This window comes from Gorilla gorilla, chromosome 11 (genome assembly GCF_029281585.2).
Source record: "Gorilla gorilla gorilla isolate KB3781 chromosome 11, NHGRI_mGorGor1-v2.1_pri, whole genome shotgun sequence".
Lineage (NCBI taxonomy): Eukaryota > Metazoa > Chordata > Mammalia > Primates > Hominidae > Gorilla > Gorilla gorilla.
In genome coordinates this window covers 123,564,391-123,591,640 of record NC_073235.2, presented here as the reverse complement: position 1 = coordinate 123,591,640, position 27,250 = coordinate 123,564,391, and the positions used below count along the sequence as shown (strand labels likewise).

The 27,250-nt window shown below is 38.2% G+C and overlaps 1 long non-coding RNA gene across 4 annotated transcripts in view; it reads right to left on the bottom strand.

Annotated features, from left to right (window-relative positions):
• Positions 1–3,133: 3,133 nt before the first annotated feature.
• Positions 3,134–27,250, bottom strand: part of LOC109025942 (uncharacterized) — a 36,815-nt gene continuing 12,698 nt past the window's right edge. For 2 of the 4 annotated variants that reach the window (XR_008677810.2, XR_008677812.2), the window contains one exon: positions 3,134–10,230. This is a non-coding gene — a long non-coding RNA (uncharacterized lncRNA). Of the gene's footprint in view, positions 10,231–18,635; positions 18,805–24,591; positions 24,722–27,250 lie in introns of all 4 variants that reach the window. The other 2 variants (XR_008677811.2, XR_008677813.2) reach the window with 2 other exon arrangements.

Sequence of the window (27,250 nt, the reverse complement as noted above, 5' to 3'; positions counted from 1 at the left end):
CCACAAGAGAATGCAGTAACATTAAGAACACCGCTCTAAAGGTGCGTGAAATGTCATCAGTCAATCATAAGCCTCCAGAGGTAGTTCAAAGGGTTTAACAAACCAATCATTTCTAAATGAATTTGCTTGTTTAAAAGAAGTCTTTGATGACAGCTTATTAAGATGATGCAAATAGGCTGAATACTTGTCCTTTTGTATTTCTGTTTTGGACAGGCCAGGAAGCCCTTTCATCAGCCAGCACTTTGCCTATCAGAATCTACATGCTTTAGTCAAGGAGCACATTCAATAAATATTTATTGAGGGTCTCCTGAGTTCCAGGCACAGTGCTGGTCTAGAGATTCGGAGTGATAAGGCAGATCCAGTCATGATTCTCATGAAGCCTCTGGTCCAGGGAAATAAACCACAAACCAATCAACCGGGCTGTAAGGTATTTCTTTGTGTTAAGTCATACAAAGAAAATAATAGAATAGAAAGTAACTGAAAATGATCACAACATATAGGATGGTCAGAGACCTTTCTGAGAAGAAAATATTGGAGGTAAGACCTGCCTAATAAGAACGAGCCATACTTGCAAAAGTTTGGGGGAAATGTATTCCATCCAAGTGAATAACAGTGGGAAATAAACTGAAAACAACTTTTGAATATCTAAAGTAAAAGCAACAGGCCCATCTGGATAGATCATGGTGAAAAGGGAGGAGAGTGGTATGAAATAAAAAGCAGAAGTAGACCTGACCCAGAGAATGACATCGATTTTATCCTAATGTAGTAGAATGTCACCTGAAGCTTTATCAGTGGAGCAATATGATCTGATGTACATTTTTAAAATATCCTTCTAGGCTATATAAAGAATAGACCATAACAGGGTAAGATAGAAAGCTGGGAGCCCATTTAGGAAGCAATTGCACCCTCCAGGCAGGAAAAAGATGATGAGGGCTGAGACTGAGATTTTGATAAAGATAGACAGAAATGTATAGGTTTGAGATATAATTGGGCAGATAAACCAGCAGGATGGAGTGATGGATTGGATGTGGAGAGGATGAAGGAAAGAAACAGAAGGAAGAGCTAACTCTTGGCTTTTGACTTGGACAACTAAGTAGATTGTACTGAAGTTACTTCCATGGCCATCTAAACAGGCTACTACAATGGAACCAGAGGTAGTCTTCTTAGTAGTCAAACAATATGTAAATGAAATTTTGCTCGATTTTTAAATCAGTAACTTTGTAGAGTCATTACTAAATTATAAATATTTACTCTAATATATTTTCTTGATATAGTGTTAAACTATTTTGACTCAGAGCAGCACAACTCTGTTCAAACTATTCATTGCCCTTAGGTGTTAGGGATAAGCCATGATTCTTTCAAGGAAAACATCTTGAGTGAGTAGAATAGTATGCCTGAATTTTTGCCAAGATGTGTTAGGATTTCTCTAGAATCATTTCCTCTTTTTAAAGGTCAAGAGGAAGCTATTTGGATGACATGGAACATATGCCAAATGCTGATTCTTATCCAAGGTTAACGTATCTTGAGTTCCATTCAGCAAATTGATTTCTTCTTGAGATTTCACTTAAAAAGAAAAATTTTATTGCATAATGAGGTAAATTAATGCCCTACAAATGTAATATGTCTCTGTGATATACAGAGTATTTTAGTTTTTTTAGCAAAGCATTTATCCTATTATCACATAATCACTCCTAACCTAAATAAAGAATCTAGAGCTTAATGCACAATGAATCCTATCTTTTAGCAGTTTTATTGCTATATCGGTTATTAATTTAAATTTGTGTCGTTTTTAGTTAACAAGAAAGATAGCTTAAAGATTTGCTTGCCTAGATTATATTGAAAATCCTGTATGTTGGAGTATTTAACATTGCAAGAATAAGCTATGATATTATTATTGCAAGCTAGATATTCTTATAGTGCGCTTAATCCTCCAGCATCCAAAAGTGCTTTAAAAACCATAAATACAAGGGACTTGTTAAACTCTCAAGTGGTAAAGAAGTCTAGCAGATAGGTATCTGAGTCACAGAGTGGGGAGGCTCCTGGTGGTAAATGGTCTAATAGCTCACACTATGCTTAGCACATGACACCTCCATAAGTATGAGCAAGATTAATTAGATTACACTCAGCAAGAACTTAGAGCTCCGTGATAAAGACCCAAAGACATACCAAGTACTTCTCATCTTTCTTGCTTTGAAAGCCTATTTCCTGAAATGGATTTCAGAGCCCTTCACCCCTAACTTCATTTTTCCTTGAGCCTGTATCTTTATGGTAACAGCTACAGCCTCAATTCCCAATCACCTATGAAAGGCAGACACTTTATGGACATTTTCTTATGAAATCCTCTGTACTTATGAACTTTCATAGATGTGATGTTCAGTCCCATTTTACAGATGACGTTTCCCAGAGTTTCAGTAAGTTTCCCAGTTTATAATTTTAAGATACTCTGTGTGTGTGTGGTTTGGGGTAGAATGCAGTGCTCAGAGAACCTTAACTTTAATGCTAAATATGTGGCAAAAGAATCTTGAGATATTATTTTTCTCTTGATAATTTATGTGATTTCTTTTCAACTCTATCCCCAATCAGAAAAGGTCCCTCTGGGCCAAAAAGGAAGAGGTAGATTTATGCCAGTTAAGGTGTGGATCATGGAAGAGGACCCATGTGTACGACTAGCCCTCAATAAAATGAGTACAGATATTAGGAGGAAGCATTTAGAAATGTTTATCAAAATTGGACATGGTAATTTTATGTCTAATGACCCAGATATAAAAAATAGGCTTGTCCTTTTTATATTTTACTTTTATTTATTACTTTTTTATTTATAAAAGTATCAGTCCATCCATGGCAAAGTCAAGAACTGGGGGCTGGCTGGGCATGGTGGCTCACATCTGTAATCCTAACATTTTGGGAGGCACAGGCAGGAGGATCACTTGGGCCCAGGAGTTCAAGACCAGCCTAGGCAACATAGGATGACCCCATCTCGACAGAAAAATAAAAAATTAGCTGGGCTTGGTGCTGTATGCCTGTAGTCCCAGCTACTTGGGAGGCTGAGATAAGATAGCTTGAGACCCAGAGGTTGAGGCTGCAGTGAGCCATGATTGCAACAGTGCACTCCAGCCTAGGCAATAGAATAAGACTCTGAAAAAAAAAAAAAAAAAGAAAGAAAGAAGGAAGGAAAGGAAAGGAAAGGAAGAAAGAAAGAAAAAGAGAGAGAAAGAAAGAGAGAGGGAAAGAAAGGAAGGAAGGAAGAGAAAGGAAGGAAAGAGAAAAAGAAAAACGAGCAGAGGACCGATTTTTCATCAGTTTGAGGGGCCCAGGATTAGTATCAGTGAGCCCCAGCTAATGGGGCTTGGCTGCCTCCTTTTTAAGGGAGGCAAACAAACCCCAGAAAAGGGGCAGCTGCACAGTGGATTGGGGTGGTTGGAACCCTAGCCAACTGGCAGAGATTTCTATGACCCACCAAGCCAGGCATGCTGCAGACACAAGCCCACAAGCAAGGCAGAGATATCGCTGGAGGAGAAAACGGCTATGCAACAGTTAGTTGGGAGAGAATGAGGGTTATTTCAGCAGCCACCTTTGTGGGTCCCCAGAACATGACTGATATCTCAGAGGCCACCTGGAAAGATGACTTGAAGCCCAGATTGTGGCTGCCTTTCCCCCATGCTTCTGGCCACACCTTAAACACTCAAAATTTAGGTATGATTTTAGTAAAACTATTGTGGCTCAAAAAACTGTGTAGAAAATGTTGCTACCCTGGCTCAAGTGAGCTCAAAATAGAAATTAAGTTGAAATAGATTTATAAATATATAATATAATAATATATTACATATAATATATAATAATATATAAATATATATTTATATATTTAGTTTGTGGACCCATGACACAGACCCAAAACAAACATGTACCCAAGACCAGCTAGCAGATGATCTAAGGCATTAGCAATAGGAGGCTAAATCCCTTTACATGCCTCAGGGATGATGTCATCCTAAGAACCAAAGGCATCAGCTTTTCCTGGTAGGGAATGAGTTCGCAGGATGCCAGGATCATGGTGATTCTGACTCCAGAAGGTCTGACGGCATCATTGATTCCATGTTCTTTATCCACTCCTTTTCCAAATCAGTTATAGTTTTCTGCCAGCTTTTCCTTGACATGCTTCTCATATGTGTTCTGACTTTTGTATTTCTAATGCAATCAAATGAATTTATATTTTTTAATTTCCTCAAACGTTAATTAGGAAAATATCTGATCTCTCAGACTCTAGCCTGCTCTATCTCCTATCCAACTTTTTTATGACCTAAAATGAAAATATTCTTTATATCATGACAGGACCCTGCTCAAAATCCATTGGTTCTTATTGTTAACAGAATAAAATTTAAATGCATGGGTTTGATCCAACTAGCCTTTCTTATCTCCCTGCTGTCTTTCGGAGGCATTAGGCTTAATCTAGCCTCATTTCCTTGTTCCTCCAGAGCTTTCTTCTTGGAATGCCTCCTTCCTCTTGCCTCAGCATTTCCTCCCTAATCTTAAATCCCTAGAGTTCCACCTAATCCAGAATGACTTCCCTCACGATTCTGCTTCATCTATATGGCTTCTCTCTATTTTCCACCACTCTTGGCCTTCACCCTTGCTTGATACTCAACGGTGACAAACTCATCCTTGGTTACCTGAGGCTCTTCTAGTTTTAACACTGAAAGCTCTTTCTTGGGAATTTCTTCAGTCCTATCATTATGTTTTGGGGCTATCTGCCTTCTCTTCTCAACTGAATTGGAACCTTGGTGAAGGTAGGAAATGTACCACATTTTCATTTTCTAATGTCACTTAAAGTTTTCAACCATGAGAAATGTTCAGCTAGCCATATATTGAAGATTATGTCTTACATTTACCCAGTACACATTCTACCAATGTACCACTTAAAAGAAATGCTCAATAAGAACCAAAGAATTGGCTGGGCACCATGCCTCATGCCTGTAGTCCAAGCATTTTGGGTGGCCGAGGCAGGAGGAGCTCTTGAGCCCAGAAGTTTGAGACCAGCCTGGGCAACACAGGGAGACCCCTTCTCTACAAAAAAAAAAAAAAAAAATTGTTAAAAAAAAAAAAAAGCCACGCTTGATGGCACGTGTCTGTGGGCTTTCCAAGTTACTTGGGAAGTTGAGGTGGGAGGATTGCTGGAGACCAGGTTGAGGCTGCAGTGAACTATGATTGCACCATTGCACTCCAGCATGGGCAACAGAGTGAGATGCTGTTCCCCTGTGCCCCCACCACAAAAATACCCCAAAGAATTGAGAAAGAAAAAAAAAATTCATCAGAGGAATGCAAGCCCTTTGAAATTATCAGGCTCAGAAAGTCATTTAAAATGTACCAACAGTCACATCTCACTCTCCCTTGAGCTAAATAATTAAGTCTTGAAACCACTTGCTATGCAGGCTCTAGACTAACTGATTCCAAGTATCTATAAAACCCTATACTCCCTGTAGTTCAACAATGTATAACCAATCATTAACCAATGTGATTTCTGTAAACCAATGAGAATTCCCAATGAACAACTTTCATAATTGCCCTTCTCCTGATTCATTCTTTTTTTTTCCTTAAAAACTTGAGCCTCTCTTTTGGTCTCCAGGGCATTCCCCAAGGCAACTTGGAAGTGTATGCTGGGCTGGGATGCAGTCCTCAACATTTGCACTTGAATAAACTCTCTTTAAACTAGATTCTGACCTTTTGGGTTATTTTAGGTTGACAAAATTATTGAGCTCTTTAATGTGTGTTCCATTTGTCTGGTCCTCAGTTCTTCCCATCTCTTATTTTTACACTGTGATAGAAAGAGTTTGAAAGATTAGGAGGTAAGGTAGCAATAGGCAGTCCTGCCAGGACTCCCAGAAAGAAATTTGCAACCAATCAGCTGACACCAATCTTTGTTGGGGGGGGGGGGGATCTAGAATATTTTGGAAGTTCTAAAATAAAGTTTGTGCCTTCAGGTGAAAATTTTCTCTAACTCTGTGTCAGAAAGCCTCCTCTTCTCTGCCTGTTCTGTTCTTCCCAAGAGTCCAGTGATAGTGAAATGATGATGGAAGACAGTGAGGAGGAGGGGCTAGAGGGGGAGGGCTGTGAGTGTGTCCTGGGAAGCTTATGCAAGCAGCATGGGCAGAGATGCCCTGGACAGAGATGCTCTTCTCAAAATGGAGGAGAAAGTTCTCAAAAGCTTCACAGGAGATTTGATATATGCTCCATACAGCTCCCCTATCCCTACAGAGAACCTCTGTAGCCAACCTTTAAAATGTTATCTCTAATATATAAGGTTTATGGCAAACCAGATTCCATCCAAATTGAAAATGTTCGTTAGACATTTTACAGCCAATAATTCCATTATGATAAATGTCTCTTCTGTGCTGTAGAGAAAGGTTTCTTGCCTTTCCAGCTAGACTACCTTATATTCCCTTGTGATACATATGCACCTAAGGCCCTAAGACCTTTTAATTAACTAGAAATCAATGTATCTATCCTTACAAGCTCAGAATATTAATAGAAACTGAAGGATATGGGTGCTTGGATTAATACAGAGTTTTAGAAGAAAGTTTCTTCATAAATAGAATATTTGGGGAAAAAAAATCAGAAAAGACTGAGGGTGAATGGGGCAAAGTGTGTGTATTAGTCAGGGTTCTCCAGAGAAACAGAACCCAGAGGATACATATATATGCAAACACACACACACACACACATACCACACACACACCCTACACACACCCACAGGGGGAGAGAGAGAGAGAAGTTTCAAGTAATTGGTTCATGCGTTTGTGGGGACTCACAAGTTGAAAATCTACAGGGCAGGCTAGAAATTCTGGTAAGAATTGATGTCGCAGTCTTGATGGTAAAAGCTAGAAATTCTACCGTGCAGTCTGGAGGCAAAACTTCCTTTCTCTTTGTGGGTCCTTGTCTTTTAAGGCCTTTGTCTGACTTACTAAAGCCCACCCATATTATATAGGATAACCTGCTTTTCAAATTCTACTAATTTAAATGTTAATCACATCTAAAAAATACCTTCACAGCAATATCTAGACTGGTGTTTGACCAAACAACTGGTCATCATAACCTAACCAAATTGACACATAAAATTAATCATCACAGTGGGACGCAATACTATTTGGTGTCAGATAATAAATTTTTACCTAGTATAAGCAAAATGTAAATTCAAGGTGAGAGTTATAAAATAAAATCTAAAGTAGTCTAGAGATAGCAACAACTCTAAAATTTCCTGAGGGCGTATCCTCAAAGGTGAATTAGATCTGAACATAGAGTAAGATTAATTAATTTTCTTTTTTTTTTTTTTTTACTCCTTTCCCCTCAAATGTGAATGTAGAGCTCCTCATTTTGCCTGGTTTAACAAAGCAGGCCAAGAGAACTCATGAGGTGCAGCATTCGTAAAGCGAACAGAAAAACACTGCGGCGGGAGGGGGAATGTCTCAAAGCCACATAGTTAGGTAAATACTAGGTTGTAATCTAATTAGCAAAAGATAATAGAAGCCAATGGAAAACAGGCCACATGCCCAAGAACTACAATTCCCTGGGGAAATAAATGATTGATCGTTTGGAGACAGGAAACAGATAGGGGAAAGCATGTTCTTGCCTTTGACCTGAAACATAGATCACGACTTCCAACCCGAGTAAAGGCATTTGTAAAAAACCAAATGTTTTACATTCCAGCAGTTTGTCATTTATAGAGAAGACTGGTGAAGTCCTTCCATAGAACATCAGTGACTTTTGCTATTAAATGTCTAACTTACCTAAGAAAAATTGTTAAATGTAGAACTGCATTAGCAAGATATTTTTTTCAATCCAAACATAAAAGGACTGGCTATTTTTATCCCTCCGCCCATTTCACTGCCCTCTGCTGCTCATACACAAAGACACACAAAACCACAGTTAGAGAGAAGCCATAGCTACTCATCTCCCCAGTCACTGTTTAAAATGCTGTTTCTTAAGGAAAATCACCATTGGAATGTTAGTGCTTTCTGTGACTTCGACAGCTCTGCGTAGAGAAGGAATGATCTGCTTACAAAATAGGACTCAGTGGAAGGATTCAGTTCTCTTTCCTGGAGAGAGAAACGAAAGAGAATTATGTCAGAGTGAGAACAAAGTGAACAACATTTAACAGGAATGTTTGATGACATTTTACTGTAAGACTGTGGAATGGTGGCATTGGAAACCCTTCGGAGTACATAGCTCTCTGGCCACAGTTTGGATAAGGCTGATATGGTTTGGCTGTATCCCCACCCAAATCTTATGTTGAATTGTAGTTCCCATAATTCCCAAGTGTTGTGGGAGGGATCTGGGGCGAGGTCATTGAATCACGGGGACAGGTCTTTCCCATGCTATTCTGTTGACAGTGAATAATTCTCACAAGATCTGATGGTTTTATAAAGGGGAGTTTCCCTGCACAAACTCTCTTCTCTTGTCTGCCGCCATGTGAGATATACCTTTCACCTTCCACCATGATTGTGAGGCCTCTCCAGCCAGGTGGAGCTGTGAGTCCATTAAACCTCTTTCTTTTGTAAATTGCCCAGTCTCGGGTATGTGTTTATCAACAGCATGAAAATGGACTAATACAGGAGTAATTAACCTGAAGCAACAAGTATCATCCAGAAGTGGCTGTGAGTGAATGAGCTGGGAGAATTTAGGCAGCTAAACAAGAAACTGGACAGAATAAAACTGAGATCACAAAAATGTTTAGAAAATAGAGGGATAACTTGCTTTGTGTTACAGATTAAAGTGAACCCAATAGTAGGGAAGGACAAAAGAAGAATGCATCTCCTTTGTCCAGACCACATGGATATTTGCATCAGAAAAATGAAGAGAGAGCCTAAATTCACTTAAGAATCGGAAGAAAAAGCAAACAAGAAAAATCCTGAAGACCACTTCTAAAGGAAAGCTAAAAGGTCTGGCATGTTCTCTCTAGTCAGAAAAGTCACACTAAAATTGACGTATAACTTAATCAAGGATAAAATAACTCTTCAAAATGGAAATTCCAAGAAAATTACCCCCTTCTCATTACATTTCCCTTCAATTACCTTCTCTTATATTTAGTCAGCAATTCTCATAGATGAACATTAACTACATGTAGTCACAACTATCTGGAACTAGGTAAAACTTAAAATCAGGTTTGAAAACAGGCAGAAGTTATATGTATTGAGAGCCACAAAAATACTCACTCTGATTCATTGAGTCTGCCTCTGTACTTCTAGGGAAACAAATTGGTTAGACGCATAAATAAAATGCTCTTTCATGTTCATTTCTCAAATGTATGCTATTCATACCCTTGGAAATAGTCTGAATATCCCCAATTAGGGAACTGTTCAAATAAATTATATGATTGTCCTTTAGTAGGGAATCATGAAACCAATAATATTTATGAAGTTTTGTATTAAATGGGAAATGCTTATAATAAAATACTGAGAAAAGTGAAGAAAAAAATTAAAAATGCATGGTATGATTTTTACCTCTAAAAAGGCAGGAAAGGAAAAGGGTTGAGTGGAAGTACGAAAAATGCTAACAGTGGATACCTTTGGATAATGATATTGTGAGTGTTGTTATATCATGAGTTTTCATGTCCAGTAGAATTTTCTGTATTTCCCAAATGTTATAATTAGAAAGAGAAACATCAACAAACTAATTTTAAAAAGAAGATGGATAAAAGATATAAAGATGGTAACGAGGCATAGTTTTTCCCCGGCGGGAAGAGAGAAGTCAAATTGTACATAGATAAGTAATGACTGCCAAATTTCAAGAGATAACTAGAGTGTAAACAGCTCACATGTAGCCATGATTGAACCACAAATGTGAACTCTCAGGGTTATAGCATAGCCAGACTTCACACTTATTTTCTGATGTGTCATGTCAGGTATCAGTGAGGTCCTTCTTGAACAACAGTGGCTTGAAAGGAGAAAAAACAAAAAAGAAAATTGAGGAACTAAAAGTACCAGGAGCTATTGGTATCATTATTATTTGTAAAACTCTGTATGTTTCTCAATCTAATTTCAGGGCCTGATAAAAGAGCTGTAGGGTCTTGACCAGGTTGTAGTTCTGAAGGCATTTCTTTACTCGCATTTGGTGGCAGGATTTTCTCTGCTCCTGCATAGGGGATATGCCACAGTATGGCCCCTAGGAGAACAGTCACTGCTAAATACCAAGAGGAACATGGCCAGGAAGTGGGACAGGACAGGAACCAGTTGTTCTTTAGGGCTGTCACAGAGTTAAAAAAAAAAAAAAAAATGGGAAGATATAGGAATGTAGACAGAGTGAAATGAATATGTGTATCAATAAAACAAATATTAAATAGTCAATTTTTTTAAATTATTTTTTTGAGACGGAGTCTCACTCTGTCACCTAGGCTGGAGTGCAGTGGCGCAATCTTGGCTCACTGCAACCTCTGCCTCTCCTCTGGGGTTCAAGCGATTCTCCTGTCTCAGCCTCCCGACTAGCTGGGATTACAGACATGAGCCACCATGCTCTGCTAATTTTTGTATTTTTTTTTTTAGTGGAGATGGGGTTTCACCATATTGACCAGGCTGGTCTTGAACTCCCAACCTCAGGTGATCCATCCGCCTCGGCCTCCCAAAGTGCTGGGATTGCAGGTGTGAGCCACTGTGCCCAGCCAGCCCATTGGTTTTTAATCAGTCTTTCTCTTTCCCTTCTCTCTCTTTCTACTATACACATGTAGTTACAAAGAAATGTCACTTATTTTGTGTGTGGCTATAAACTAGTCCCATTATTATATATAACTAAATCATGTTTTATGCCAAGTATTTGCAGTTATCCCTGCACTTAAAATTTTAGGAGTAATTTTACATTTGTTGCTAATATGCGTAACACCATAAATGGAATATTTTGATTTCAAAAAGTAGAGTTATTGAAATTGATTTGTTTGAAATGTAAAAATTTAGTACAGGTAGTAAAGATTAAAAAAGGTGAAGATGAAAATAGAAGTAGAAATTTGTAGGACTTGTAATGAAATAGAAGTAGTAGAGTCTCAGCAAATCATATAATTTGGTGGGATCTCTGCTTATTTGAGAAAACTCCTCTGAAAAGCCATAATGATTTACCAACTTCACAGAAAATTATTTGCTAGAGTCATCTCCTATAGTATGAGGTACCTGTGCATAGTGAAGGTGAAGTAATAAATAGTCTTCAGCATGCTGGAGACAGCTGAGTTCAGTACAGGACTCTTGCAAAATTGGGAGAGGAAGAGGCTGCAGTAGATTTTGTAGGTTACGATGAATGATCCAGGTGCCATAGCCTTTGAATGGATAATTTTTCATATCTATTTTCTCATTATTTATTTACCTCTATGCAGTGTTATATGGTTCAGTGGTCCCCAAACCTCTCTGCAAACTAGAAAAAACTGATTTTTGTTTTGTTTTTAATGTAGATTTTGGAGGTCCCATCCTTGGAATTCTATTTTAGAAGGAGTAATAGACTAAGGTAGAGCCTGACATCAATATTTGTATCAATTCTGACATAGGCTGTACTGAGGGCACAATTTGAGAAACAGAGGAAGGAGGTTAACAGGAGAAGCAAAAGTATTAGGCTTGTTTAGAAAGAGTTTCTCCAGCTACAAATCCTACTTAAACCTTTCCATTCTTCTTTTTTTTTTTTTTTTTTTTTTTGAGACGGAGTCTCGCTCTGTTGCTCAGGCTGGAGTGCAGTGGCGCATTCTTGGCTCCCTGCAAGCTCCGCCTCCTGGGTTCACGCCATTCTCGTGCCTCAGCCTCCCGAGTAGCTGGGACTACAGGTGCCCGCCACCATGCCCGGCTAATCTTTTTTATTTTTTTTTAGTAGAGACGGGGTTTCACTGTGTTAGCCAGGATGGTCTCTATCTCCTGACCTTGTGATCCGCCTGCCTCAGCCTCCCAAAGTGCTGGGATTACAGGCATGAGCCTCTGTGCCCAGCCTCCATTCTTCTCTTTATCCTTTCCTCCCCACTCTTTTCCTCCCTCTAAGGAAAGAGAAGCCATTAGATCATCAAGAAGTGAGCTGAGACAAGTTCAAGTTTAGCACGTGGGGGAGTTGGAACCAAGGGAGAAGTGTCTCTCAGAAAAGTCAAAAACAGTGAGGGAGTCCGAGATGCATAGAGCAAGAAGTGGGATGAAAATTATGCTGGTTTCTCATGAAAGCTACAAAACTCTATTAATGAGTGTGTGTGTGTGTGTGTGTGTGTGCGTGTGTGTGCGTGCTTCGGGGTAGTGCTGGTAATGGGGAGCTCACAGTGTTAAATGTTAAATACATAGCAAAGATAGAAAAATGATGACTTGGAACCAGCTATGGAAATAATAACTTGATGTCCAGCAGATCAGGGTGCTTTTGAAGAATCTGATGTGGGGAAATAAAACAGCCAGTAAATTGTGAGGGAGTTAAGGTAAAAGTTAAGCTAGTCTGTATGCATTACTATTTATTCACCCATTTACTGTTTCCGTTCGTTTATTTGACACATACCTGTTGAGCATCTACTGTGGCTGGGCAGCCTTTAGAAAATGGGAACACCAATGAATCAGACACTGCCCTACCCTCATGGATCTTATAAAAGCTATTCTTTGACAAGATGAGACTTTTCTTCTTCAATTCTGGTAGATTCAGTGGGCCATATAATTCATTTCAAAATGTTTTCATGTAGGAGAGATTTGGGTATGATTGAAAGCAAGGAAAAAAGGCTTTGAAGGGGAATTCAAACATTGAAGACACAAGAGAAAAAATAAATAATAAAATACTGTGATCTCTTTGAAATTGAGAATGAAGTGAAATGAAAGAAATATAAAAAGGTAGTTTGGCCCTGTAGGAAAGATGATCTGTTCTTCCTCTGACACAGAAAGGAAGGAAGAAAGAACATGCTGGAAGCAGAGCAAAGAAGAGGTAAGACACTGTAGTTATTTTAAATACCCACCTGTTGATATACACAGCTTAGAGACATTACTGAAAGTATAAGCAATTTTTAACATGCTGGAAGCAGAGCAAAGAAGAAGTAAGACACTGTAGTTATTTTAAATTTCCACCCATTGATATACACAACTTAGAGACATTACTGAAAGTATAAGCCATTTTTAAAGATAAAAAGTGCTCATATATGTATATGTTACAACCAAAGCCCATAGTGTCTAAACATACCAATGCTCAATTATTATTTAAATAATAAATTAAAATTTGGTTGATATTTTGCTTTTGTTTATTATTAACTAATCATTGCTTAACTCATCACTACAATTCTTACTGGTGGCTTTGATATCAACATATGGTTTAACGAAACTCCCATAGTGATGAATCGTTCTTTGATTCCCCAGGTTAATTTGAAAATGATCCAAAGATACACACACAGGGTGTCTTATTCTGTTTGTGCTGCTATAACAAAATCCTATAAATGGGTAATTTATAAAGAACAGAAATTTATTTCTTACAGTTATGAAGGCTGGGAAGTTCAGAATCAAGTTAACGGTAGTTTTAGTGTTTGATGAGGGGCCCAGCCTCACCTTCCTAGATGCATTCTCTGAAAGGCAGGAATGCTATGCCTTTACAAGGCCAAAGGAATAGAACAGGGAAAGAACTGAATGCTATGTGGAGTCTCTTTAATAAGGACCTAATCCCATTCATAAGAAAGGAGTTTTCATGATGTAATTACTTCTTAAAGGCTCCATACCTTAATTCTATCACATTGGCCATTAAATTTCAGCACATGAACTTTGGAGAAGACTCATTCAAACCAAAGCATAGGGAAAACTTCAGGCTAAGTGTATAGGTTGCTTTGTTTGGGACCTATATATGGATCTCGTCAGTCATTTAGGACTGAGAACTGTTGAAATGTTCAGCCTAATATTTGAGGATGGCATTTTGTGGCTCTTGAGAAGGGAAGTTCATTATTTAGGGAGACATTTGATTTAGGTGGTTGCTATGACCCAACCTAACTCTAGAGGTCTACAAGTCAGTGGATCTCTCCCTGTTTTTGCTTCATCCAACAAAGCATGCTTTGGTCTATCCAGGCTGGTTGTCAGAGTTTCTGAAATAATTGATTTGTCCAAGAGACAATCAGTTCAATGCTCCATTTCATAGTTTAATAGGAGACATTATAACCCTCTTAAACCTCATTCTATCCCCTCAGAAAAATAGCATTCATTTCAGTAGCTACAGCTGGCCTCTGTCTTTATAACTCTTTGGTGTTCAGCAAGACAGCCATACTGTAGCTGCAAGCTATTACAACAACACACTGACTTTCAGATTTACAACTGTGTGCTTGTCATTTCCAGATGTAGTTTTACTAAGACAGTTGTGCAGGAAACATTGTGAGAAGCAGCAGATTTCCAGTAAAACATGCCTATAAACACTATGGTTTCTGGCAAAGAGGGGGAAAAAAAGGTTTACACCCAGATGCCTTAAAAATATATAGTCTACCCTTTGTTCATATTTACCCTGAGGGCTTAAATGTGATCTACAGCTTTTGTTTTTGTTTTGTTTGTCCCTCCCTGACACTGGAACAACCTATCTAGACCCTTGTGTCCTGTAAATGGTTTGAACACTGTTTTCTGCCTATTGTTTTACTAACAACTTAGGAATCTTCTAATAGAAAATAAGAATCTTAACTACACAAGCAATTGCTATCGGTTTTTTGAACTGATCTCCATAATCTATAAGCCTCTGAGCAGCACTTGGACAGGTTAATTTGAAAGCAAAAACCAAAACTTCCTGTGGGAAGTCACAGACCCACGATTTCATGAATATTTTTCTACATTCCATTGAATATGCTGCCTTTTTCCGTTAGCACAAGCCTACATGATTCAAAAGACATGTTTTGGCAGGAAGTAAATTAACACATATGGGTGTGGGTGGCAGTGTCTTAATGCCCCACATGGGTTCACCCTTATTATCAGCCATGGCTGTATCTATATAATACTAAGTCAAGGAAGAAATTGGTTGTGACAGACTCATCCCTCAGCAAAGTTAGGAAGTAGATGAAATACACTGACTCCATGTCTGTTATCCTTAATTTTCTCTTAAACCAACCTCTTTTCTTTAGGGATCCACTATAATGTTGCTGGCATGTCAGTGTTCCCCTCAATTGGGGCATTACCATCTCCTCTACCCCTTGCTCCAGACTTATCTTTTCCCATTTTCTTCTTTATCAGTACATACCTGCTTTCAGTCATCCATCCATCTATCCACTCACTCACCCATTTCTATATATTCTTACTAATTAAAATGAGTAACCTCTAGAGTATTAGTGACATAGGAATATACCGCAAGGAATGATTGAACCTGAAGAGATGATTCTTATACATTTAATAATTCAATGTCTTAATTTTTTTCAAACATTTATTTTTGCAGAGACTTGTGTTTCCATGGAATAATCTTGGGATCCATGTGGAGTGCAAGAGGTTGGAAAAGAAGGAGTTCTCAAAAAATAAAAACTTCGGGCAGGTGCGGTGGCTCACGCCTGTAATCCCAGCACTTTGGGAGGCTGAGGTGGGCGGATCACAAGGTCAGGAGATCGAGACCATCCTGGCTAACACGGTGAAACCCTGTCTCTACTAAAAATACAAAAAAAAACCAAAAAATAGCTGGGCGTGGTGGCAGGCGCCTGTAGTTCCAGCTACTTGGGAGGCTGAGGCAGGAGAATGGCGTGAACCTGGGAGGCGGAGCTTGCAGTGAGCCTAGATTGCGCCACCGCACTCCAGCCTGGACGACAGAGTGAGACTCCATCTCAAAAATAAATAAATAAATAAATAAATAAATAAATAAATAAGTAAATAAATAATAAAAAGTTCTTGTTTGCTCTACAAGAGTAGCTTAACTTCTTTTCAAAGTATATTTCTGGATTCATGTGAGATTTATAGTTTAAACTGGGGTTATAAAAGAAAAAAAAGAAAGAATGCCACCACCTTAATCCAAAGAAATAAGTCATCTTAAGATTGTGTCACATTAGTGATATAGGTAGGCTGGAATATCTTCTAACAGGCTCTTAATATAAATGTGTAATTCACATTGGTCTCAATTATCTGTGAATGCGTCATCCTCATAGTTTAAACCTAAGTTCCTGAAGTGCAATCAAACTGCCTTGCTTCCTTGGCAATACTGAGTTGAGGTCATGTTCCACGTAGTCAAAAATTGTGAAAAGAGGATAGAAAGCTGATGAGTACCTGTTTCACTTCATCCAACAAAGCACCTTGGTCAATCCAAGCTGGCTGTCAAGGTTTCTGAAATAGGGTATCCCTTCCAGAGGGCAGAATAGATCTTAGATAATGGTCCTAGGCTCCGCAAACAACTAGCTGGGCAGCTTCTATCCTTCATTGTTTAGGGTCATGGGTTATTCTGATTTGCCAGGCTTGTGTCACTTGTCTACTCTCTATATAAACAGAATTACTATGGGGTGAAGGAGAAATGCAAATAAAAATTATGCTAATAAAGCATTTGAATTAGGCAATATTTTCTCAAAATGAATGATGCTGGGTAAACATGTGCATACATGCAGTAGAATAACAGAGCAAAATATTTGTAGTGGATGACTTTGACTTCAGACAGAAACACAGTATCCATTTCCCAAAGATGTTTTTTAAAACTAGTTTAAAAAACAATGTGGGTATGATTCTTGTCTCTGAGTTTTTAAATAATATGCTGAATGACAGATTTCTGCATTGTGTACCTTCTTTCAAAAAAGGGTCTTATTTCTCATGTCGTAATTCCTATCTCCTTGGTCAACGACCTCAAAACAATGGGCCAACAATACAAAGAATTGTTAAATGGCCAAATCGGGCTTGGAATTGAAATTCTTACTTTTAAGGCCGTGCTGAAGAAAAAGAATATCCGCCAGGCAGAACTAATTAAATAAGAAGCACTATTAGTAGAATGTTTATTTGCATTTCATAAGCCTCTAAAGTAAAATGATGCAAATATATTGACTAAAGTTGGCAGTTATTATGGAGAAGTATTGCCCTGCGGATTGCCAAGTGATTGACAGTGACATAATATTCAACATAATAGGCTCAGAGTAGTATCATTTGTTAATGGTGACATTCCTTTTCCTAAAACTAAGGGAAAGAGTCATTTATTTAGCAGCCTTTGTGAAAAAGTTTCTTTCTCTCTCTATTTCTGTTTTTCTAGAACAGCTTTTCATTCTTCGTTCTATATTCATTAATTACAATAACTTTTTCTTTACTAATTAGTTATAAAACAATGCATTCTTCCAAATAGAAAAGGTCCTTAGGTCAACATAAACCGGTTGAAATGAGAAATACGTAACCCACGATATCAAAGCGAAACAAGAAAATAAACCTAACCCACTCAAGAAATCTCACAGGGGCTTTAACCAACAAGATTGCCTTCAGAATATAAAAATGAATGGCTCGTTAGGGGAGTCTTGGTGGGCAGACCATGGAGGAGAAAGAGGAGGAAACAAAGAGAAGACGAGTAAGAGGAGGAAATGAAAAGGGAGGATAGGAAAAGGGAGAGGCTAAGGGTACCTGTGTTTTAAATACATGAAGAGAGAAAGCAATATGATCTGCATGCTTTATTTTCATGTGTTCAAGCTATTACATCACACAGGAGAGGTATAATAAAGTGTACTAGTGAGTGGTTAGATCACCCTAATGAATACAAATAAAATATCTCTTTCTCCTAAAGAGGCGGAGCATTTGATTAACTAGCATTTGGAGAGTGTTATTATTTTTTATGTCTAAGATTTTATGGATCCTATTTTCCTGGGAGGCTGTGGAAGCAGTGACAAATGTTGCAGAGACGAGAATTCCTTTTTTGTGTTTCTAAAACAAATCAAGGAAATCACAGAAGAGAAAAACAAATCAGTTAACCTACAGCTTTATTTATGAAGTTTAGATGGCAGCATACTTTGTAAAACCTGCCACCCCTATCATGGTTAAAATAGCACCAATGAATCCAGGGAAATGTTTTATTATAAGACAGTATCATGGATCTTTGAAGTCATATGTGTATTCATGAATCCTCGGGATGTTGTGAGTATAAAATGAAGTCATATGCATAAAAAATGAGTTCTATAGATGAGGTCATCTAGAGATGGAGGTAGTGCAACAGGAAAAGTTAAAGCTGAAAAATCTCTGAAGGATTGGATTTTTAGAAAAAAATAGAAGTTGATATTCTATGAACAATATTGAAAACATTGTACTTTGTATATAATAGAGGCAGGTAAAACAATAGTATTTTATACTTTAATTAGAATATATAAAGTTTCAATAGAATCATTTAAAGTTTATTCATGATTTAGCTAATAAATAATAATATATGTTATATAATTTTTACATACACATATATGCATATATACAATCATATACATGTATATGTATATGAATATTACATATTTTTATTTATTCTTTGATCATTTTCCATTATGTGAAAACACTACTGATTTAAGAAATGAGAGTGCATGAAATTATCCCTTGTAGTAATAAACATCTGGTATATTTGGTATAAGTCTTCTAAAAAGCCTATATAATACCAAACCTCTAAGTATTGTTCTAATAATAGTAAGCTATGCCACTATATATAGAATCACAACATTCTAGATTTCTATATATTTGTCAAATCTTCAAGTAAAGAGAAACCAAGTCCATTTTTCCACTTACGTAAAAAAACTTTCTTACTAGGAAAACATGGTGATGGCCTTGTTAGCCTTCATCAGATAGAGTCAGACGATAGAGGGTGTTCATATTGAATCGAGCTGCCTAGTGTTCCACCTTGTAAATATAATATTACATTTCGTTGGTGACGGAATTATTCCAATTTGCCATGGCGCTGCTTTTCTGAAACTATCTGTGGACCCATGTAGGTCAAGAGGAAGAAAAATTAAGGGTCATCCTAAGTTTATACCATATAGTGTTTTCATTTTCTATCCAGCTAAGTACATCCAGGCTCCCTGTTGGGCAAGCCTTTTTTTCCCTTGTCTGTTATTTTCAGAAAAAGGGCTACATATGACAGTCTCAGAATCTTACCAGCCTGAACACAGATGGTAAAGATTACAGCACGCTGAGTATTGACCTTTAGAAGCTGCCTTTCTTCTCAAGGTTCTTCCAGTTTGACAGTTAGACTGGCTTTTTCTCAATTAATTTCATTACCAACACTAGTTTTGCCTTTTGTTTTTCCTCTGATAAGTGTTAGCTACACTTATCAACAAAGTTGAGTCTTACTCTGAGCAGTTGGCAGACCCAATCATTACAAATCATTATATTTCACTCCTTTGACGTACTGCCTTCAAGAGCTTGGAGATAATGTAGACATTGTTTAAACGCTGGCTTTCCTTTTCCAACAGGTACCTAAGCTAATGAATTTCAACTGGTTGCCTGAGATGAGCAATGAGTGGGGACCTGGGAGAAAGAGGTCATGGACAGCAAGTAGGAGGCCCACCATAAATCACAAGATAGGGCATTTATGAGCTGGTTGTAAATTGTCAGCATAAGGCTACAAAGTGAACCTATACTTTGATCATAAATAAAGAAGAAAGCTAAAACAATATAAACTGGGTGCCCAAATTAAATGGAGGATACCATTGCACTGTTCATGGAGACAAACATGCCATTTCAGGTCTTCAATGAAAGAAATAGTTGGAAAATTCAGAACAGAGATTAGAGTACAAATATTTTCTTTAGCACTAAGCTAAAGGAATAATACTATTATTCCAGCAAACTCTCACATGTGCTAGATTTTTACAATCACTCCCATGTAACAGTCGGTACTATTTTACATCATAAAACTTGGGAGAGAGATGAGAGCAAATCCCTTTTTCATTATGAAGATGTTATTTGGTAGATTATTTTCTGATGGAAAATTTAGACCTATTAAGATTTCGAGTTAAGAATCTGCTTCCTACTTTACTTCAAACCGTGATAAAAATCACCACGATAATATCTTAGTACTATAAAATATGTTGAAATACAGCAATAAACCATTATCTGTATTGTTTTATTTTGCTCAAATAAATTAAAGCTCAACCATTGATCTGAGATAAAAATTACCATCTTAATATGCACTTAAAATTTGGTAGAATTTTAGAAGGCAATGCAGTTAGACTTTTGATCTCAAATGAGCAGGTGATAAAAGTGTCATGTAAGATTTGCTTATATTTTACAATTTCATTAAAAGGGGATTAACTTTTCAGAGAAAATATGAGAAAAAACCTAATTAAAATTGAGAGCCTCAATAAATTTACCTTAGCAGTGTCACATAACATTTCACAAGTGCAACAGAATGGTGGTAGCAAAGTGAATCATTCTAGGAAGTCTTAAAACAAATATAAGAAAATCCTTTCTTATACAAGTCAGAGAAATTGCTCTCATTTATCAGTCACTCAGAGAAATAGTAAAAAAGAAGCCAGTAGTTGACTCCATCAGTAGATGCTAAAAAGACCAGAGGTGCCTGTGTTACCAAAGGAAAGTGGAAACATTCTTCTAATTTCCTTTTACAATTTTGCCCCAGACCATAAACCAAATCTATTTCTTTAAATGTGTCCCCCAAAATAGAACTGAAAGCCAGTATCTCAGGCACAAGATATTTTAGAGATATAAAGTTAAGATTTCAGGTTTTAACAAGACCTTAGAAATCAGATCACCTTGTCAAATACACTCATTTGAACAATAAAAGTGACTTGTTTACCAAGGACACAAAACTAGTAGAATTTAAATTGGAACCCAGCTACCCTGGTTCCCTGTTAGAAGTTATTTTATACGTATGCTTGCTATCTGCCCAGCCCCATTTCTTCTCATTTCCTTTTTAAAAAAAATTTACATCTGGGCTCTCATATACTTCTACAAAGCCTGATGTCACCCCCAGATTCAGGAGTGGGCTCTGTCTTGCTCAAGCCATTCCATTCTACTAGCTACGGTAATGGATTCAGGGATGGATATGTGGTCCAATTTGGGACAATAAGATTTTAGAAGGTGTTTTCTGGAGACTGAAATGAAAATATAATAACTTTTCTGATGCCTTCAAGAGCACAGCCAAAAGATACAATTTCTTGCAAATGAAAAACACCAACCAAGGAGATTCCTCTGTAGCTTCTGTCTGCCATTTTGCCCCCATAAGGATAGCTAGCCTGAGGACAAATCCAATACAAAAGAGATGACAGAACTGAAAACAATAGAGAACTCGAGTTGAAATCCTGACCAAACTGCAGCTGAAACCTTTTTTTTTTTTTTTGAGACAGAGTCTCGCTCTGTCGCCCAGGCTGGAGTGCGGTGGCGCGATCTCGGCTCACTGCAAGCTCCGCCTCCTGGGTTCACGCCGTTCTCCTGCCTCAGCCTCCCAAGTAGCTGGGACTACAGGCTCCCGCCATGGCGCCGGGCTAGTTTTTTTTTTTTTTTTTTTTTAGTACAGACGAGGTTTCACCGTGTTGGCCAGGATGATCTCGATCTCCTGACTTCGTGATCCGCCCGCCTCGGCCTCCCAAAGTGCTGAGATTACAGGCGTGAGCCACCGCGCCCAGCCAGCTGAAACCTCTTATGCCTCTAGATTTCCCATTATATATAAGCCAGTACATCTCGAATATGGTTTGTCTCTGTGTCCCCACCCAAATCTCATATCGAATTATAATCCATCCCCATAATCCCTATCTGTTCAAGAAGGAACCTGGTGGGAGGTGATTGGATCATGGGGGCAGTTTCCCCCATGCTGGTCTTGTGATAGTAAGTTCTCATGAGATCTATGGTTTTATAAGTGTTGAGTGTTTGACAGTTCCTCCTTCACACGCTCTCTCTCTCCTGCCGCGGCAGTAAGAAGGTGGCTGCCTCTCCTTCTGCCATGATTGTAAGTTTCCTGAGGCCTCCCCAACCATGCAGCACTGTGAGTTAATTAAAACCCTTTCCTTTATAAATTACCAAGTCTCGGGTATTTCTTTATAGCAATAAAAATGAACCAATACAATCTCCTTTATTGTTTAGACCAGTTTGAGTTTTATTTCCTGCCACTCAAAGCATATTATTTATACAGTTTCTTCTTCTCATCATGTTTCCTGAGTACATAGCTATTTTTTGTCATAAAGGCCAGCTCCTATTTGATAACACTAGAAAAAATTTATTTAAAAAAATTGTCCTGATGAATCCTGATTGCCTACAGTACTTGCTAAAGATTACTCTTTCAAGGGATAGGTTTTTCTCCTCTCATGTATTTTAACCAGGTCCCAATTTTCTTACAGAGTATGATGATAGTATATTAAATTAAGAGGCTGTATTTTTGAATAAAAGTGAAAAGGCCAATAACCAAACATTTATACATCTAAAGAAGTCTGATTGCGGTGGAAGTATCTATTCACCACGGCGAGTCTGGGTTAAAAAAAAATAGATTAGGCAGTCAGAATTAGTATTGAGTGGTCCTCCATGGTGCAGCAAAGAAATAAAAAAGCTCCTTTACATGGTTTGCTGTCATTTGCCCCATTATTATTCATATCTTTCTCTTGACTGTCTTTCCACGTGGCAGGTGCTCTTACTGGTCCCTCCATTGCTTGCAACTGTTGTATTGCCTCTGGCCTACGCCAATTGTCCTCACCCTTGATTACCTATTAGAATCACCTGGAGACCCTTTAACTGATGCCCAGGCAATTACTCAGACCAATTAAATCAGAATCTCTGGAAGTGGGGCCCAGGTATCAGTAGTTTTAAAATCTACCCAGGTGATGCAATATACAGCTAAATTTGAGAACCAGTGGCCTAGATTATCCAGCATCACCAATTCTAGGAAGGCCATGTAGGAATCACAGGCAGGTCCACAGGAAAAAGTGTGTGGAGAGGGCCACATCTGTTTCAAGTCTGAATTGCAGGGCTCTTTTTTTTCCTTTTGCATGCATCTTCTCACTGTGCAGAAATGCAGAGGGCCGGCCAGGTGCAGTGCCTCACACCTGTAATCCCAGCACTTTGGGAGGCCAAGGAGGGTGGATCACCTGAGGTCAGGAGTTCAAAACCAGCCTGGCCAACATGGCAAAACCCCGTCTCTACTAAAAATATAAAAATTAGCTGTGCGTGGTGGTGGGTGCCTGTAGTCACAGCTACTCGGGAGGCTGAGGCAGGAGAATGGCGTGAACCCAGGAGACGGAACTTGCAGTGAGCCGAGATAGCTCCATTGCACTCCAGCCTGGGCAACAGAGCGAGGCTGTCTCAAAAAAAAAAAAAAAAAAAAAAAAAAAAAACCAGAAGGAAGAAAGACAGAAATGCAGAGGGCCAAATTCCGAGGCTGGCCTGGGTGAAAGGAACAATGACAGAGACCAGTTAAACCTGTTTCTGAACCAGGAACCTGTTTCTGAACTTGCAATAAAAAGGTAAAGAGAGGCTTGCGGCTTATTAAGCTCATTTGACCTTCTCAAGTGCAGAATATCCTATGGTGATTTGAACACAAAATTCTATCTAGTAATAGATTGTGTCCTATGTCCTTGGAGACTCCTCTGTGTATCCACTCTCCTGGAATCTAGTATGGGGAAGAGAAACAGCATATGAATATCTGGTTCTGACCATCTCCATCAAAACTAACCAGGATACCATTCCCATCTCCAGTCTCCATGGCATGCTTCCTTTGTGGGTAACCCAGCCATGCTCTTTCTGAAGACAAGTTTGCCATTGTTACAAGTCTTAGTCTTCTCTCCCAATGTACACCTCACCTGCACACACCGGGTTTGGCTTTCAAACATCTTTGTAAACATATGCAAACTGACTTTCATATGTGAGAATATTAGCATGCTTTCTTTTATGCCTTCCTGTCAGGTGCTTTTTTTCCCCTTTTAATAATAAATACTATAAGGAATCCAGGTTATTTTATCTTTGCATTTTCTCTCTTAGAACTTTTACTTATGACCTAGGTCATTTAGACCCTTGCTGATCTGCCTCTTGGTTTCCATAATCACTAATAAGTTCTGCATATTAAAATTCTAGACCATTCAACATTGCCATCATGGTGAAGTACATCTCTATATGTCAATAGAGCCAGCTGAGTAAATATTAAAGCATAATTGAATTTTTCAAGCAATGACATTTTAATTAAGAAATGTTCTTGGGCTTTTAAGAGTTCAATACATTTCCTTGTAAGAATTTGCCCTTTCAGAATTTTCTTGCAAAAATATCATTGGGCCTAATACTGAAAAAGCTTGCCATTGTTTTGCCTTAGTTGTGTGAGCAAAACTTATCATTTGGGGTCAATGGAATATGTATAATTTTGCTGGCCAATACTAATTAGTACAAAATTGCAAGCACAAAATGGAGGCCATGAAGTATGCCAATACAAGTACTTTACGAGAGGCCTTTAGTTACTTTAGATGTCTAGATCTACAAGTTAAACTGATATATATATCAGTTATATATATATATATATATATTTAACAGCAGGTGGGTCTGGTTTCAGCTTCAAGTAAAATAGCATCTCTTTCCTTATGTTCCTGGGGGAAAACAGTGCATGCTATTAAGATAGTCAAGTATGGTATTATTTTAAGTAGATATTATAGTTGCATTGAGTATGCTTTTAAAGAAATGAAACAGCTAGGTTCGATTTTCAGTCCTTAATGGTTATGATTTTCATTTATTTTTACCTTAGATTTCAAAGACAGAAATCCATGAGTCTTTTTCATACCTACTAGTTTCAATGCCACACTCTCTGATCTTGCCCATCCCTTGATATCCATAGTTTTCTTCACAGTTGTGGGTTACTTCTAACATCTCGGCCTTTCTTTTTACTCATGAATCAATTGGTGCTCAAGGAGCTATTGACATAAAGGATCAATAAATCAATAGTTACTTATCAGGGACATGTTCTGTACAGCATCGTCTGTTTGGAGTTAAAGAGGATGCTAGATTTATAAGATACATTCTCTTCGCTTATGAAGCTTGCCATATTGTCAGAACTGTATGTTGTAGTAAACATATAAAAGAGATGAGAGGCATAAATGAATTTAAGCCAGATAAATAAAATAATACATCTCTTCTATGGCTCTTCTCCCAAAGCCTGAAAAATCTTTCTCCTTTATGTATATGTGTATATATTCGTGCATAATTCTATGTATCTACGTATCTATTTTTCTATCTAGCATAAAATCTTGTTGCAGGTTTTATAGGGGAAATTTGTCATTTTTTTCATGCTAATGTCTAAAACTTCCTCTAATGTTTGTAAAATATTATTTTGTGCCTTCAACTTTCCCAAATTGCTGGCATGTAGAGCTCAAATGCAAAATCAAAGTTGAGACACTCCAATGTTGTCACCTTGAACTTTGAGTTTAAATGGAGTGATGCACAGATGCAGGGACAGAAGACCACTCATATTCACCCAGTGGTTCTGTGGCAGTGGTGCTGGCATTGGTGGACATTATCCAGCAATGGTGGCGGCAGCAGTAGTGATAGTATTAGTTGCAGTGTGGTTGCCATCATGGGACCATGGCCAGGGCATTTTTAATCAGGTTACTTTTGTTATGGGATCTTGTCAGTCTTCCTGGCTGCCCTTGATTTCTGCTAATTTTTAAAATCGTGTTCTCCTGGTTTCCTGTTGATTCTCTGAACTACTCAATATTTTCCTATATAGTCCTTTTCTGATTAAATTAATCAGAGTTAGTTGTTTGCAATCATAGCCCTTCTTATTGGTGGAGAGGTTGGGACTGGCAGTGGACAGCAGGCACCAAAGCAAGACATGGAGGAAATGGAAGAAGTCTGGAATGGGTTCTCTGGTCTAGAAAACTGAAGGCACTAAAAATCCATCTATTCAAGGATTGGGATATACATGACATGTGGTGGTGAAACAGCTATTTAAATTATTGCCTTGGTTGTGAAAAGAAGTTCATACTGAAGGCAATCTTTGGAAAAATGACTTTTGGCTCCCATATGGAAATGAGAAAAGGGAATTTAACCTTTTTCCTGTTTAGAAAAAAAAAAAAGGTGCTCAGGAGTTCAAGACCAGCCTGGGCAACACGATGAAACCCCATCTCTACTAAATACAAAAAAATTAGCCAGGCATGGCAGTGTGTGCCTGTAGTCCCAGCTACTTGGGAGGCTGAGGCAGGAGAATTGCTTGAATCCCGGAGGTGGAGGTTGCAGTGAGCCGAGATCATGCCACTGCACTCCAGCCTGGGCAACAGAGCAAGACTCTGTCTCAATTAAAAAAAAAAGTGCATCTCGCTGCCAGGACTCATTTAATTTTACATAAACATGCTCTTTGAGGCTTGATATGGTTTGGCTGTTTCCCCACCTAAATCTCATCTTGAATTGTAGTTCCCATAATCCCCATGTGTTGTGAGAGGGACCTGGTAGATGGTAATTTAATCATGGGGGCAGTTACCTCCATGCTGTTCTCATGGTAGTGAGTCCTCATGAGATTTGATGGTTTTATAAGTGGCTTTTCCCCCCTCCTTTGCTCAGCCCTTCTCTCTCCTGCTGCCTTTTGAAGAAGGACATGTTTTCTTCCCCTTCTGCCATGATTGTAAGTTTCCCGAGATCTCCCCAGCCATGCTGAACTGTGTGTCAATTAAACCTGTTTTCTTTATAAATTACCCAGTGTTGGGTACTTCTTCATAGCAGCGTGAGAATGAAAAAATACAAGGCTGAAGCAAATCTGACTGATTTTTAATGTGAAAATAAAATATAAATCTGTTCTTGGAGTTATTTCTAAACAGAACTGACATCAGAATTGTCTGAAGCATCAGAATCATCTGTTTCAGAAAACTCGAACTTATCAAATGAATCTTTGACCAACAACTTTTTGAGAATGATGCTAACATCAGGTAATAATATAGAAATGCTACATTTTTGTTTTTGCAAATTTAACTAATTTACTTTAGGAGATGAGGTCTTGTTATGTTGTCCAGGCTGGTCTCAAACTCCTGGGCTCAAGCAATCCACTCACCTCAGCCTCCCAAAATGCTGGGACTACAGGCATGAGCCACCATGCCCCAAAGGAATGCTACATTTTCTAGGATTTGACATTTTCAGTGATTGAGATTTACTATATTTTGTAAATAGAAATACCACCACTAAGCACAGAATAAATAGAATGATGTCTATTGTTTCCAAAGTCGATATATTAGAGCAATGCAAAAATAATAATAAAAATGAGATCCATCATAGCAAAGTTATCTCAGAGTAAATGCTGCAGCCGTAAGCACCACTGGCAAGTATTCTCAAGGCATTAAGGACTATGTTTAGTAAACTGGCTTTTTCTATCAGCAGTGGCAACTTAAGAACTTGTCAGAGTCTACCATGTTTTATTCTGATTTTGTTAGGTATTATTAAAAATGAATGTTACGTAC